The sequence below is a fragment of the Oncorhynchus nerka genome, linkage group LG26, assembly GCF_034236695.1.
Source record: "Oncorhynchus nerka isolate Pitt River linkage group LG26, Oner_Uvic_2.0, whole genome shotgun sequence".
NCBI classification, from domain to species: Eukaryota; Metazoa; Chordata; class Actinopteri; order Salmoniformes; family Salmonidae; genus Oncorhynchus; species Oncorhynchus nerka.
The window spans coordinates 52,103,265-52,119,067 of record NC_088421.1 but is presented as its reverse complement, the minus strand read 5'-3'; positions in this window follow the sequence as shown (position 1 = coordinate 52,119,067).

Below are 15,803 nucleotides of genomic sequence, written 5' to 3'. Positions count from 1 at the left end.
CCATACAAACGCTCCACACCGCGTGGCTGCATGTACCACCTAATCTGGTGGTCCCAGCGCGCACGACCCACTGGAGTTCCAGGTCTCCGGTAGCCTCTGGAACTGCCGATCTGCGGCCAACAAGGCAGAGTTCATCTCCGCCTATGTCTCCCTCCAGTCCCTCGACTTCTTGGCACTGACGGGAAACATGGATCACCACAGACAACACTGCTACTCCTACTGCTCTCTCTTCATACTCTGCCCACGTGTTCTCGCACACCCCGAGCTTCTGGTCAGCGGGGTGGTGGCACCGGGATCCTCATCTCTCCCAAGTGGTCATTCTCTTTCTCCCTTACCCATCTGTCTATCGCCTCCTTTGAATTCCATGCTGTCACAGTTACCAGCCCTTTCAAGCTTAACATCCTTATCATTTATCGCCCTCCAGGTTCCTCGGAGAGTTCATCAATGAGCTTGATGCCTTGATAAGCTCCTTTCCTGAGGACGGCTCACCTCTCACAGTTCTGGGCGACTTTAACCTCCCCACGCCTACTTTGACTCATTCCTCTCTGCCTCCTTCTTTCCACTCCTCTCTCCTCTTTTGACCTCACCCATCTCACCTTTCCCCCATACTCACAAGGCAGGAAATACGCTCGACCTCATCTTTACTAGATGCTGTTCTTCCACTAACCTCGTTGCAACTCCTCCAAGTCTCCGACCACTACCTTGTATCCTTTTCCCTCTCGCTCTCATCCAACACTTCCTACACTGCCCCTACTGGATGGTATCGCGCATCCCAACCTTCGCTACTACATCTCCCCCGCTATCTCTCCTCTTCCATCCTATCATCTCTTCCCTCTGCTCAAACCTTCTCCAACCTATCTCCTGATTCTGCCTCCTCAACCCTCCTCTCCTCCCTTTCTGCATCCTTTGACTCTCTATGTCCCCTATCCTCCAGGCCGGCTCGGTCCTCCCCTCCCGCTCCGTGGCTCGGGACGACTCATTGCGAGCTCACAGAACAGGGCTCCGGGCAGCCGAGCGGAAATGGAGGAAAACTCGCCTCCCTGCGGACCTGACATCCTTTCACTCCTCCTCTCTACATTTTCCTCTTCTCTCTCTGCTGCTAAAGCCACTTTCTACCACTCTAAATTCCAAGCATCTGCCTCTAACCCTAGGAAGCTCTTTGCAACCTTCTCCTCCCTCCTGAATCCTCCTCCCCATACTCCCCCCTCCTCCTCTCTGCAGATGACTTCGTCAACCATTTTGAAAAGAAGGTCGACACATCCGATCCTCGTTTGCTAAGTCAAACGACACCGCTAATGTTCTGCTCACACTGCCCTACCCTGTGCTCTGACCTCTTTCTCCCCTCTCTCTCCAGATGAAATCTCGCGTCTTGTGACGGCCGGCCGCCCTACAACCTGCCCGCTTGACCCTATCCCCTCCTCTCTTCTCCAGACCATTTCCGGAGACCTCCTCCCATTACCTCACCTCGCTCATCAACTCATCCCTGACCGCATACTACGTCCTTCCGTCTTCAAGAGAGCGAGAGTTGCACCCTTGCTGAAAAAAACCTACACTCATATCCCTCCGATGTCAACAACTACAGACCAGTATCCCTTCTTTGCTTTTCTCTCCAAAACTCTTGAACATACTACATAATCCATACCATACTCTCCCGCATATCTCTCTCAGAATGACCTTCTTGATCCAAATCAGTCAGGTTTCAAGACTAGTCATTCAACTGAGACTGCTCTTCTCTGTATCACGGAGCGCTCCGCACTGCTAAAGCTAATACTCTCTCTCCTCTGCTCTCATCCTTCTAGACCTATCGGCTGCCTTCGATACTGTGAACCATCAGATCCTCCTCTCCACCCTCTCCGAGTTGGGCATCTACATAATACGCGGCCCATAATTGGATTACTACATACTACCTGACAGGTCGCTCCTACCAGGTGGCGTGGCGAGAATCCGTCTCCACACCACGTGCTCTCACCACTGGTGTCCCCAGGCTCTGTTCTAGGCCCTCTCCTATTCTCATACTATACACCAAGTCACTTGGCTCTGTCATAACCTCACATGGTCTCTCCTATCATTGCTATGCAGACGACACACAATTAATCTTCATCCTTTGCCCTTCTGATGACCAGGTGGCAATCGCATCTCTGCATGTCTGGCAGACATATCCGGGTGGATGACGGATCACCACCTCAAGCTGAACCTCGGCAAGACATACTGCTCTTCCTCCCGGGAAGGACTGCCCGTTCCATGATCTCGCCATCACGGTTGACAACTCCATTGTGTCCTCCTCCCAGAGCGCTAAGAACCTTGGCGTGATCCTGGACAACACCCTGTCGTTCTCATACTAACATCAAGGCGGTGGCCCGTTCCTGTAGGTTCATGCTCTACAACATCCATAATGCTACGACCCTGCCTCACACAGGAACTACGGCGCAGGTCCTAATCCAGGCACTTGTCATCTCCCGTCTGGATTACTGCAACTCGCTGTTGGCTGGGCTCCCTGCCTGTGCCATTAAAATACTACAACTCATCCAGAACGCCGCAGCCCGTCTGGTGTTCAACCTTCCCAAGTTCTCTCACGTCACCCCATAATGCTCCTCCGCTCCCTCCACTGGCTTCCAGTTGAAGCTACATATCCGCTACAAGACCATGGTGCTTGCCTACGGATGCTGTGAGGGGAACGCACCTCAATACCTCCAGGCTCTGATCAGGCCCTACACCCAAACAAGGGCACTACTACATTCATCCACCTCTGGCCTGCTCATACTCCCTACCACTGAGGAAGTACAGTTCCATAATACTCAGCCCAGTCAAAACTGTTACTGCTCTGGCCCCCAATGGTGGAACAAACTCCTCACGATGCCAGGACAGCGGAGTCAATCACCACCTTCCGGAGACACCTGAAACCCCACCTCTTTAAGGAATACCTAGGATAGGATAAAGTAATCCCTCTCACCCCCTCCCCTGAAAAGATTTAGATGCACTACTGTTCCACTGGAGGTCATAAGGTGAATGCACCAATTTGTAAGTAAATACTCTGGATAATAGCGTCTGCTAAATGACTTAAATGTAAATGTAATGTTAAATGTACTACATAATACTACATACTACATAATACTACATAATACTACATACTACATACTACATAATGCTACATACTACATAATACTACATACTACATAATACTACATAATACTACATACTACATAATGCTACATACTACATAATACTACATACTACATAATACTACATAATACTACATACTACATAATGCTACATAATACTACATACTACATAATACTACATAATACTACATACTACATAATACTACATACTACATACTACATAATACTACATACTACATAATACTACATACTACATACTACATAATACTACATACTACATAATGCTACATACTACATAATACTACATAATACTACATAATACTACATACTACATAATGCTACATACTACATAATACTACATACTACATAATACTACATAATACTACATACTACATAATACTACATACTACATAATGCTACATACTACATACTACATAATACTACATACTACATAATGCTACATACTACATAATGCTACATACTACATAATACTACATACTACATAATGCTACATACTACATAATACTACATACTACATAATGCTACATACTACATAATACTACATACTACATAATGCTACATACTACATAATACTACATACTACATAATACTACATACTACATAATACTACATACTACATAATAATACTACATACTACATAATACTACATACTACATAATGCTACATACTACATAATACTACATACTACATAATACTACATACTACATAATACTACATACTACATAATGCTACATACTACATAATGCTACATACTACATAATACTACATACTACATAATGCTACATACTACATAATACTACATACTACATAATACTACATACTACATAATACTACATAATGCTACATACTACATAATACTACATACTACATAATACTACATACTACATAATGCTACATACTACATAATACTACATACTACATAATACTACATACTACATACTACATAATACTACATACTACATAATACTACATACTACATAATACTACATAATACTACATACTACATAATGCGTAAATCTAAGCTTTAGGGCATAATACTACATACTACATAATACTACATACTACATAATGCTACATACTACATAATGCTACATACTACATAATACTACATACTACATAATACTACATACTACATAATGCTACATACTACATAATACTACATACTACATAATATACATACTACATACTACATAATGCTACATACTACATAATACTACATACTACATAATACTACATACTACATACTACATAATACATACATACTACATACTACATAATACTACATAATACTACATACTACATAATACTACATAATACTACATAATACTACATACTACTAATACTACATACTACATAATACTACATACTACATAATACTACATAATGCTACATACTACATAATGCTACATACTACATAATACTACATACTACATAATACTACATACTACATAATACTACATACTACATAATACTACATAATACTACATACTACATAATGCTACATACTACATAATACTACATAATACATAATACTACATACTACATAATGCTACATACTACATAATACTACATAATGCTACATACTACATAATGTTACATACTACATAATACTACATACTACATAATACTACATACTACATAATGCTACATACTACATAATGCTACATAATACATAATACTACATACTACATAATGCTACATACTACATAATACTACATACTACATAATACTACATAATACTACATACTACATAATACTACATACTACATAATGCTACATACTACATAATACTACATACTACATAATGCTACATACTACATAATACTACATACTACATAATACTACATAATGCTACATACTACATAATGCTACATACTACATAATACTACATAATACATAATACTACATAATACTACATACTACATAATGCTACATACTACATAATACTACATACTACATAATACTACATAATACTACATAATACTACATAATGCTACATACTACATAATGCTACATACTACATAATACTACATACTACATAATGCTACATACTACATAATACTACATAATACTACATAATACTACATACTACATAACTACTACATAATACTACATACTACATAATGCTACATCTAAGCTTTACATAATACTACATACTACATAATACTACATACTACATAATACTACATAATACTACATACTACATAATACTACATAATACTACATACTACATAATGCTACATACTACATAATACTACATAATACTACATACTACATACTACATAATGCTACATACTACATAATACTACATACTACATAATGCTACATACTACATAATACTACATACTACATAATGCTACATACTACATACTACATAATACTACATACTACATAATACTACATACTACATAATACTACATACTACATAATACATAATACTACATACTACATAATACTACATACTACATAATGCTACATACTACATAATACTACATACTACATAATACTACATACTACATAATGCTACATACTACATAATACTACATAATACTACATACTACATAATACTACATAATACTACATACTGCATAATACTACATACTACATAATACTACATAATGCTACATACTACATAATACTACATACTACATAATACTACATAATGCTACATACTACATAATACTACATACTACATAATACTACATAATACTACATACTACATAATACTACATAATACTACATACTACATAATGCTACATAATACTACATACTACATAATACTACATACTACATAATGCTACATAATACTACATACTACATAATGCTACATACTACATAATACTACATACTACATAATGCTACATACTATAATGCTACATACTACATAATGCTACATACTACATAATACTACATAATACTACATACTACATAATACTACATACTACATACTACATACTACATAATACTACATAATGCTAATATAATACTACATAATGCTACATACTACATAATGCGTAAATCTAAGCTTTAGGGCATAATACTACATACTACATAATACTACATACTACATAATACTACATACTACATAATACTACATACTACATAATGCTACATACTACATAATGCTACATACTACATAATACATAATACTACATACTAATACATAATGCTACATACTACATAATACTACATACTACATAATGCTACATACTACATAATGCTACATACTACATAATACTACATACTACATAATACTACATACTACATACTACATAATACTACATACTACATAATACTACATACTACATAATACTACATAATACTACATACTACATAATACAAATGCTACATACTACATAATACTACATACTACATAATACTACATACTACATAATGCTACATACTACATAATGCTACATACTACATAATACTACATACTACATAATACTACATACTACATAATACTACATACTACATAATGCTACATACTACATAATACTACATAATACATAATACTACATACTACATAATGCTACAAACTACATAATATTACATAATGCTACATACTACATAATGCTACATACTACATAATACTACATACTACATAATACTACATACTACATAATGCTACATACTACATAATGCTACATAATACTACATACTACATACTACATAATGCTACATACTACATAATACTACATACTACATAATACTACATACTACATAATACTACATACTACATAATACTACATACTACATAATGCTACATACTACATAATACTACATAATGCTACATACTACATAATGCTACATACTACATAATGCTACATAATACTACATAATACATAATACTACATAATACTACATACTACATAATGCTACATACTACATAATGCTACATACTACATAATGCTACATAATACTACATAATACTACATACTACATAATACTACATACTACATAATGCTACATACTACATAATACTACATACTACATAATGCTACATAATACTACATACTACATAATACTACATACTACATAATGCTACATACTACATAATGCTACATACTACATAATACGTAAATCTAAGCTTTAGGGCATAATACTACATACTACATAATACTACATACTACATAATGCTACATACTACATAATGCTACATACTACATAATACTACATACTACATAATACTACATACTACATAATACTACATACTACATAATGCTACATACTACATAATACTACATACTACATAATGCTACATACTACATAATGCTACATACTACATAATATTACATACTACATACTACATAATGCTACATACTACATAATACTACATACTACATAATACTACATACTACATAATGCTACATACTACATAATGCTACATAATACACATACTACATACTACATAATGCTACATACTACATAATACTACATACTACATAATACTACATACTACATAATACTACATACTACATAATACTACATACTACATAATACTACATACTACATAATACTACATAATGCTACATACTACATAATGCTACATACTACATACTACACAATACTACATAATACTACATAATACATAATACTACATAACTACATACTACATAATGCTATACTACATAATGCTACATACATAATACTACATAATACTACATAATACTACATACTACATAATACTACATACTACATAATACTACATACTACATAATGCTACATACTACATAATGCTACATAATAATACTACATACTACATAATACTACATACTACATAACATACTACATAATGCTACATACTACATAATACTACATACTACATAATACTACATACTACATAATACTACATACTACATAATACTACATACTACATAATGCTACATAATACTACATACTATACTACTACATAATACATACTACATAATGCTACATACTACATAATACTACATACTACATAATACTACATACTACATAATACTACATAATACTACATACTACATACATACATACTATAATACTACATACTACATAATACTACATACTACATAATACTACATACTACATAATACATACATACTACATAATAATACTACATACTACATAATACTACATACTACATAATACTACATACTACATAATAATACTACATAATACCACATACTACATAATACTACATAATACTACATACTACATAATACTACATACTACATAATACTACATACTACATAATACTACATAATACTACATACTACATAATGCTACATACTACATAATGCTACATACTACATAATGCTACATACTACATAATACTACATACTACATAATACTACATACTACATAATACTACATAATACATAATACTACATACATACTACATAATACTACATACTACATAATACTACATACTACATAATGCTACATACTACATAATACTACATAATACTACATACTACATAATACTACATACTACATAATGCTACATACTACATAATACTACATACTACATAATACTACATACTACATAATACTACATACTACATACTACATAATACTACATACTACATAATGCTACATACTACATAATACTACATACTACATAATACTACATACTACATAATACTACATACTACATAATACTACATACTACATAATACTACATACTACATAATGCTACATACTACATAATACTACATACTACATAATGCTACATACTACATAATACTACATACTACATAATACTACATAATACTACATACTACATCATGCGTAAATCTAAGCTTTAGGGCATAACTTAAGTGTGCCAAATAGCCTACATGCCAATTGCCAAATGTTTTTGGGAACGGGCAGAAAAAGTTGAAAATCTTGATCCACAGAGGCAAAAAGGACAATGTCGGAGTTTAATTCAATAAGAGAAAAGCTGCTCGGGACTCGGGATCAGGTACAGGAGTGGAGAAATAGGATTGATTTATTTCAGCATTTTGAGAGAATACAAATGTGCAGTTCGATACCATCTTTGGAGGTACTGTCTTTATCAGCATCATAAAAGCGGATTGCATTTCAACCACATGAAATATGCATCCAAACCGAACTGAAATCTTATCAGAGACTTTTCACAGCAATCTATTTCCTTACAACCGGTCAAACCGATGTCATTTGGAAATTGTGCACAGAAAATCTTTATTTGTATTTATTGCATTTTTACCCATCCATATAAGAAACAGTAATGATTACCGATGACAAATAGATTAAAGCATTCATTCCATCGATTTACGACATCTATCTAATTATAGACAAGTTGGCTAATAAATAGCCTACCAAAATGTTGAAAATTATAAGCAGAAACGTATCTAAATCAGGCCCCCCCAGATCAGGCCCCCCCAGATCAGACCCCCCCAGATCAGGCCCCCCCAGAAAATTGTTAACCCTAACCCATTTTCTATATTAGCCGGTCGAAGCCACATCCCTGGGGGGGAAAAGACTGCTAATCAAGGTAGGTACAAAACCCATTTTCTATATTAGCCGGTCGAAGCCACATCCCTGGGGGGGAAAGACTGCTAATCAAGGTAGGTACAAAGGGTTAGGGTTAACCCTAACCCATTTTCTATATTAGCCGGTCGAAGCCACATCCCTGGGGGAAAAGACTGCTAATCAAGGTAGGTACAAAGGGTTAGGGTTAGGGTTAACCCTAACCCATTTTCTATATTAGCCGGTCGAAGTCACATCCCTGGGGGGGAAAGACTGCTAATCAAGGTAGGTACAAAGGGTTAGGGTTAGGGTTAACCCTAACCCATTTTCTATATTAGCCGGTCGAAGCCACATCCCTGGGGGGGAAAATACTGCTAATCAAGGTAGGTACAAAGGGTTAGGGTTAGGGTTAACCCTAACCCATTTTCTATATTAGCCGGTCGAAGCCACATCCCTGGGGGGTTAACCCTAACCCATTTTCTATATTAGCCGGACGAAGCCACATCCCTGGGGGGTTAACCCTAACCCTAACCCATTTTCTATATTAGCCGGTCGAAGCCACATCCCTGGGGGGGAAAAGACTGCTAATCAAGGTAGGTACAAAGGGTTAGGGTTAGGGTTAACCCTAACCCATTTTCTATATTAGCCGGTCGAAGCCACATCCCTGGGGGGGAAAAGACTGCTAATCAAGGTAGGTACAAAGGGTTAGGGTTAACCCTAACCCATTTTCTATATTAGCCGGTCGAAGCCACATCCCTGGGGGGGAAAAGACTGCTAATCAAGGTAGGTACAAAGGGTTAGGGTTAGGGTTAACCCTAACCCATTTTCTATATTAGCCGGTCGAAGCCACATCCCTGGGGGGGAAAGACTGCTAATCAAGGTAGGTACAAAGGGTTAGGGTTAACCCTAACCCTAACCCATTTTCTATATTAGCCGGTCGAAGCCACATCCCTGGGGGAAAGACTGCTAATCAAGGTAGGTACAAAGGGTTAGGGTTAGGGTTAACCCTAACCCATTTTCTATATTAGCCGGTCGAAGCCACATCCCTGGGGGGGAAAAGACTGCTAATCAAGGTAGGTACAAAGGGTTAGGGTTAGGGTTAACCCTAACCCATTTTCTATATTAGCCGGTCGAAGCCACATCCCTGGGGGGTTAACCCTAACCCATTTTCTATATTAGCCGGACGAAGCCACATCCCTGGGGGGTTAACCCTAACCCTAACCCATTTTCTATATTAGCCGGTCGAAGCCACATCCCTGGGGGGGAAAAGACTGCTAATCAAGGTAGGTACAAAGGGTTAGGGTTAGGGTTAACCCTTACCCATTTTCTATATTAGCCGGTCGAAGCCACATCCCTGGGGGGGGGAAAGACTGCTAATCAAGGTAGGTACAAAGGGTTAGGGTTAACCCTAACCCATTTTCTATATTAGCCGGTCGAAGCCACATCCCTGGGGGGGAAAGACTGCTAATCAAGGTAGGTACAAAGGGTTAGGGTTAACCCTAACCCATTTTCTATATTAGCCGGTCGAAGCCACATCCCTGGGGGAAAAAGACTGCTAATCAAGGTAGGTACAAAGAAAACGCATTAACAAAAATGTATATTCTGTATTTGGGGTATTAAAATCACTTCATCTTTTTCTTAATCCCTTGAATTCTCTGGTTTCCATCCAGACTACCTCATTCCGCCCCCTGCGGTTCCCCTGCACCTCGCAGTAGAGGAGATTGAGGCAAAGGATGTGTATGATTATGACTACCCCCGACCCCAGGCTCCCCCGACCCCCGCCAGGCGCACCCTCTCTGATGTCACCTTCAGGTGCCTCTCCATGGACAGCCTGTCTACCATGGATCCCTGTATGTAGCTTAGCATTAGTGTTTTCAATCCTTTCACTCTCTTGCTATAACAGAGTTATAGTTATCAAACACCATCTCTCTCCTCTTTCAGCTATGTTTGCGTACTTGACTCACGATTCCCCTCGTACATACATTTTGTAGCTAAATACAGGTGGAGTCAGGTGGAGACTAAAGCGTTTAATTCTGTGGTTTGTGCTAAAGCTAACGAATGTGAATCTTGAAGTTGCATTGCAGTATTACAGGACTCCATGTCATACATTTCACTGTATTGTAGTAAATGAAGTAAAGTAAGATTTTTAAAAGTAAGAATATCTCCAAATTGCCTAATCTGTATTTTTTTCATATCCATACTATTATCATTTCCAGACAATAGCATATTGATTGGGCATAGAAGACAAAGTGATCCAAGTCATATACAGTTATATATATATATTACACTCCTTGATATTTAGTGCAATGAAGTACTTAATTGGCACTACCTCATAGACTTGATTTGCTGCCGCCTCTTGTACAACGTTCTTGTTACGTTACAAACAGACCATGACCCCATCGTAAGGTGTCAAAAAATGTTTTTTTACTTTGTTAATGCGTTTTCTTTGTACCTACCTTGATTAGCAGTCTTTTTTCCCCCAGGGATGTGGCTTCGACAGATTATTGAGAATCTGTTCATATATTAATAATGACATTTCTTTCCTTTGAATTTGAAACCCGGTTGGACAGAGGGAGTTTTTGTCATTGTCCTCTTGACTCAGGTACACAACAGAAACTGAACAATGTGTAGTGATATGCCAAGGTTGTATGGGGACTCACACTCCAGAAATGTTAGTTGTAAATGTGTTGGATATAAAGCCAAAAGCATTGAAAATACAGGTTTAAATCGCATATTAGTAGTAGATACTTGTACAGTCATTGTAAAGGATGGCCATGATATTTCTGCATCGGTTTGTTTCTCTTGATCTCAATACCGTTTTAACTTCTTTCAAATTGTGATGTACGTTGACTGCAATTCCTTGATCATGAACTTAAGTGCCACTCCTTGTAAAATGATTTGTGAAAATTGACTTGAAATTGTTCAAAGTAGTGCTTTGTAAGCCCTCTGCTTTCCACTGTCACTCATATGTAGACTCACCACAAGAGGGCACTCTGTCATAAGATATTGCTGTGGTCTCTGACTCCACATGCAGTGCTCAATAGTTGCAGAATTTACTGGTATAGTGTAATACAGTTGGTACTTTGTCATTCGATCTAAGATCCAATGTGAAAATGTATGTATGGTATAACTCATTGTTCGCCTAACCATTACATACGGAGAGAAATAGCTTTTCTCTTTGCCTTGTTATTGCATGTGTAGATAAAATATTGTATTTATTGATTTTAATATACTCCGCATTCATTATGTAGCCATGTGTTCATGCCTCAGCCATTAAATATTTTAAAATAAACCATATTTTCTTTAAAATTTGATTGGTATATTTTATTGAAAAATATTTAAATAGTATTGTAGTACTGGAAAAATAGTGTTTTATAATGTAGCTCTAGAAAGTAACATTTTCCAATCTGGTAACAGTAAAGGCATTCAAATACAAATGAAATCTGCTGTTTCTACAGTCTATAGACTATTTTGTTGAACCTCCTCCCACCAAGCATGCTCTCTCTGAAAATCTGGAGCTACTGTTCTACTCACTCCAGCATAACAGTGGTTAGCGGGGAGAATTATCTCCTTTCCCCCGTCGAGGTGCATAGTCAATCATATTTTAGCTGTTGTGAAATGTATTTTCAGTCATGCCTTAGCCACTGAAATGCACTCGTATGTTTTCAATTCTCTGCTGTAAACTTTTCTTTTAAATATTTTGTATAAAGATGACAATGAAAAAGCAACATCAAATTTAACTTTTTTATTTGGCATTTTCTTGCAAAAAAAGAATTGTAAAAAATGCAAGCATAAAATCACAAGAACTTGTCATACTACTACCAAAGGTCCACTATCTGCAGTCCAATGGCAGGATGAAAGCAAACACAAAGAAATACACAGAGCAAATAAGAAAAAATAAAATATTCAGTGTATCTTACATTTTCAAAATGAGACAAATTTCCACAGGCACAGCCGATTATAAAACAGTAGGCCATTTAAAAAAAGACAGTTGAAGGCCATGGCTACAAAGGTTCTTATGCTACGATTACAAACAGTAAAAGAGCTCGACAGTAGTTCACAAGAGAACGACCCATCCGGATGGGCGATGCTGACTAAATTTAAATGGCTGTTGGCATGGCGTTTCGACATTTACTTAACAGTGGCAAAGCATTGGGCCACTACTGCTTATCTGACATTTACTTAACAGTGGCAAAGCATTGGGCCACTACTGCTTATCTGACATTTACTTAACAGTGGCAAAGCATTGGGCCACTACTGCTTATCTGACATTTACTTAACAGTGGCAAAGCATTGGGCCACTACTGCTTATCTGACATTTACTTAACAGTGGCAAAGCATTGGGCCACTACTGCTTATCTGACATTTACTTAACAGTGGCAAAGCATTGGGCCACTACTGCTTATCTGACATTTACTTAACAGTGGCAAAGCATTGGGCCACTACTGCTTATCTGACATGACAAGCTCACTCGTTCCCTGATTTACATGAGGCTTTCTCTCTTCAGCTCCAGAACTTATGTCTTATGATGGAGTATAGCTGTCAAAGCTTTTAGTGAGCCAATATAGTGCATATATACACACTCACAAAATGTGACATTTTGTACGTCTCTCTAAACATTACAATGGGTAATTGGTCCAATGTCAATAGATTAGCATATTATGAATATCATATTGTGTACAACAGAGCTTTGAAGAATGTAGAGTTGTAGACACAATCTGATTATTCATCGGATCAGGTCTTGAACACCAGTATATTTACTGTAGGTTTCCAAAAGAAAAGTAAAAACCAAAAACATAACAGCAACTGGTCCACTGATAGTAGACCATTCACAAAACTAACCATCTTTGCATTAGCTTTGGGAGACAACAGGTCATGCGTTGTCTTGCGTCCCATTCCTAATTAGTCATAGGAGTTGCCTTGTTGTTGATAGCCACCTGGTCTTTGAGGATCTGATGATAACCTCCATTGCCATTGTGAATGCCAATGGAGAAATGGTACATCCCGCCATTATACCTACATTCAGGCACTGCCATGAGGTGGTGAACTCTGAAGTGGTGAAGCAGAACTGCAGATCCTGGAAGTACGACTTCACCAGGTTTGTGATGGTGTCCGGTATGTGGAAAAATCTGAAGGCAGACCACAGGAGTTCATGGGGCACAGAGCCAAATGCATTGGCGAGGTCGAGGAAGACTACATGGAGGTCCCTTTTCTCCACCTTGGCCATTTGGATCTGGTGCCAGATCATGCTGGAATGTTCCAAGCAGCCAGAGAACCCTGATATTCCTGCCTTCTGTACAGATGTATCGACGTACGCATTCCTTTGCAGGTACTCGGCCATCCTCTGGGCAATGACCCTAAAGAAGATTTTACCCTCGACATTCAGTAAGGAGATTGGGCGGAATTGGCTGATGTTCACTGCATCCTTCTCCTTAGGGATCAGGACCCTGCCTGCCCTACGCCACACTTTGGGTATTATCTTCTTCTGCCAAGCTGTTCTCATAAGCCTGCAGAGGAACCTCAGGATGTCTGGTGCGTTCTTATACACTTTGTACGGGACTCCATTTGGCCCCGGGGCTGATGTGTTATATGTTGGTGTTTCATACTGGAGAGGGAATGCAAAACAACGACGCTGGACAGAGTGGAATCAGGTGTATCAAAAAGGCAGTTTATTGGTCAAAGTTATCTTGTCCTGCCGTTTATCGTGCACGGACCTAAGGAATGTGACTCTTGTGAGGAGTCAGAATAATTAGGCTGCTCAGCCAGAGTTTACAGCAGAATGTATACACAGAATAATGTAGGTGGAGTCTCGTCGTGTTGGTCTTCTGACTGGTCCTGAAGAGTTGGAGGCGGGCCTTGCTCTAGCCAGAGCGGGCCCCCTTGGTGCACAGCAAAGTCCTTTGCTCTTGGCACCCGACCAGTAGGGGGGGGTAGAGTGTGAGTGTACAGTGCTTCATGAGATGTTTGTGTGTCAAGGAACGTAAGATAGGGGAAACTAGCAGTGTCTGCTTTAGGCGCAGGTGTTTCCTGTTTATGCAGGAGTGCATGAAAGGGTCAATGTCAGTGAGATAGCTTGGCACTTCTAAGCTCGTTATTGTTGCAGGATGCTCTTTGTAGTTTTACAGGGGAGTAATATTTGCGTGATGGCAGCTGTGGGTCCTTCGGATAATCATGTTATTGCACACAGGCTCT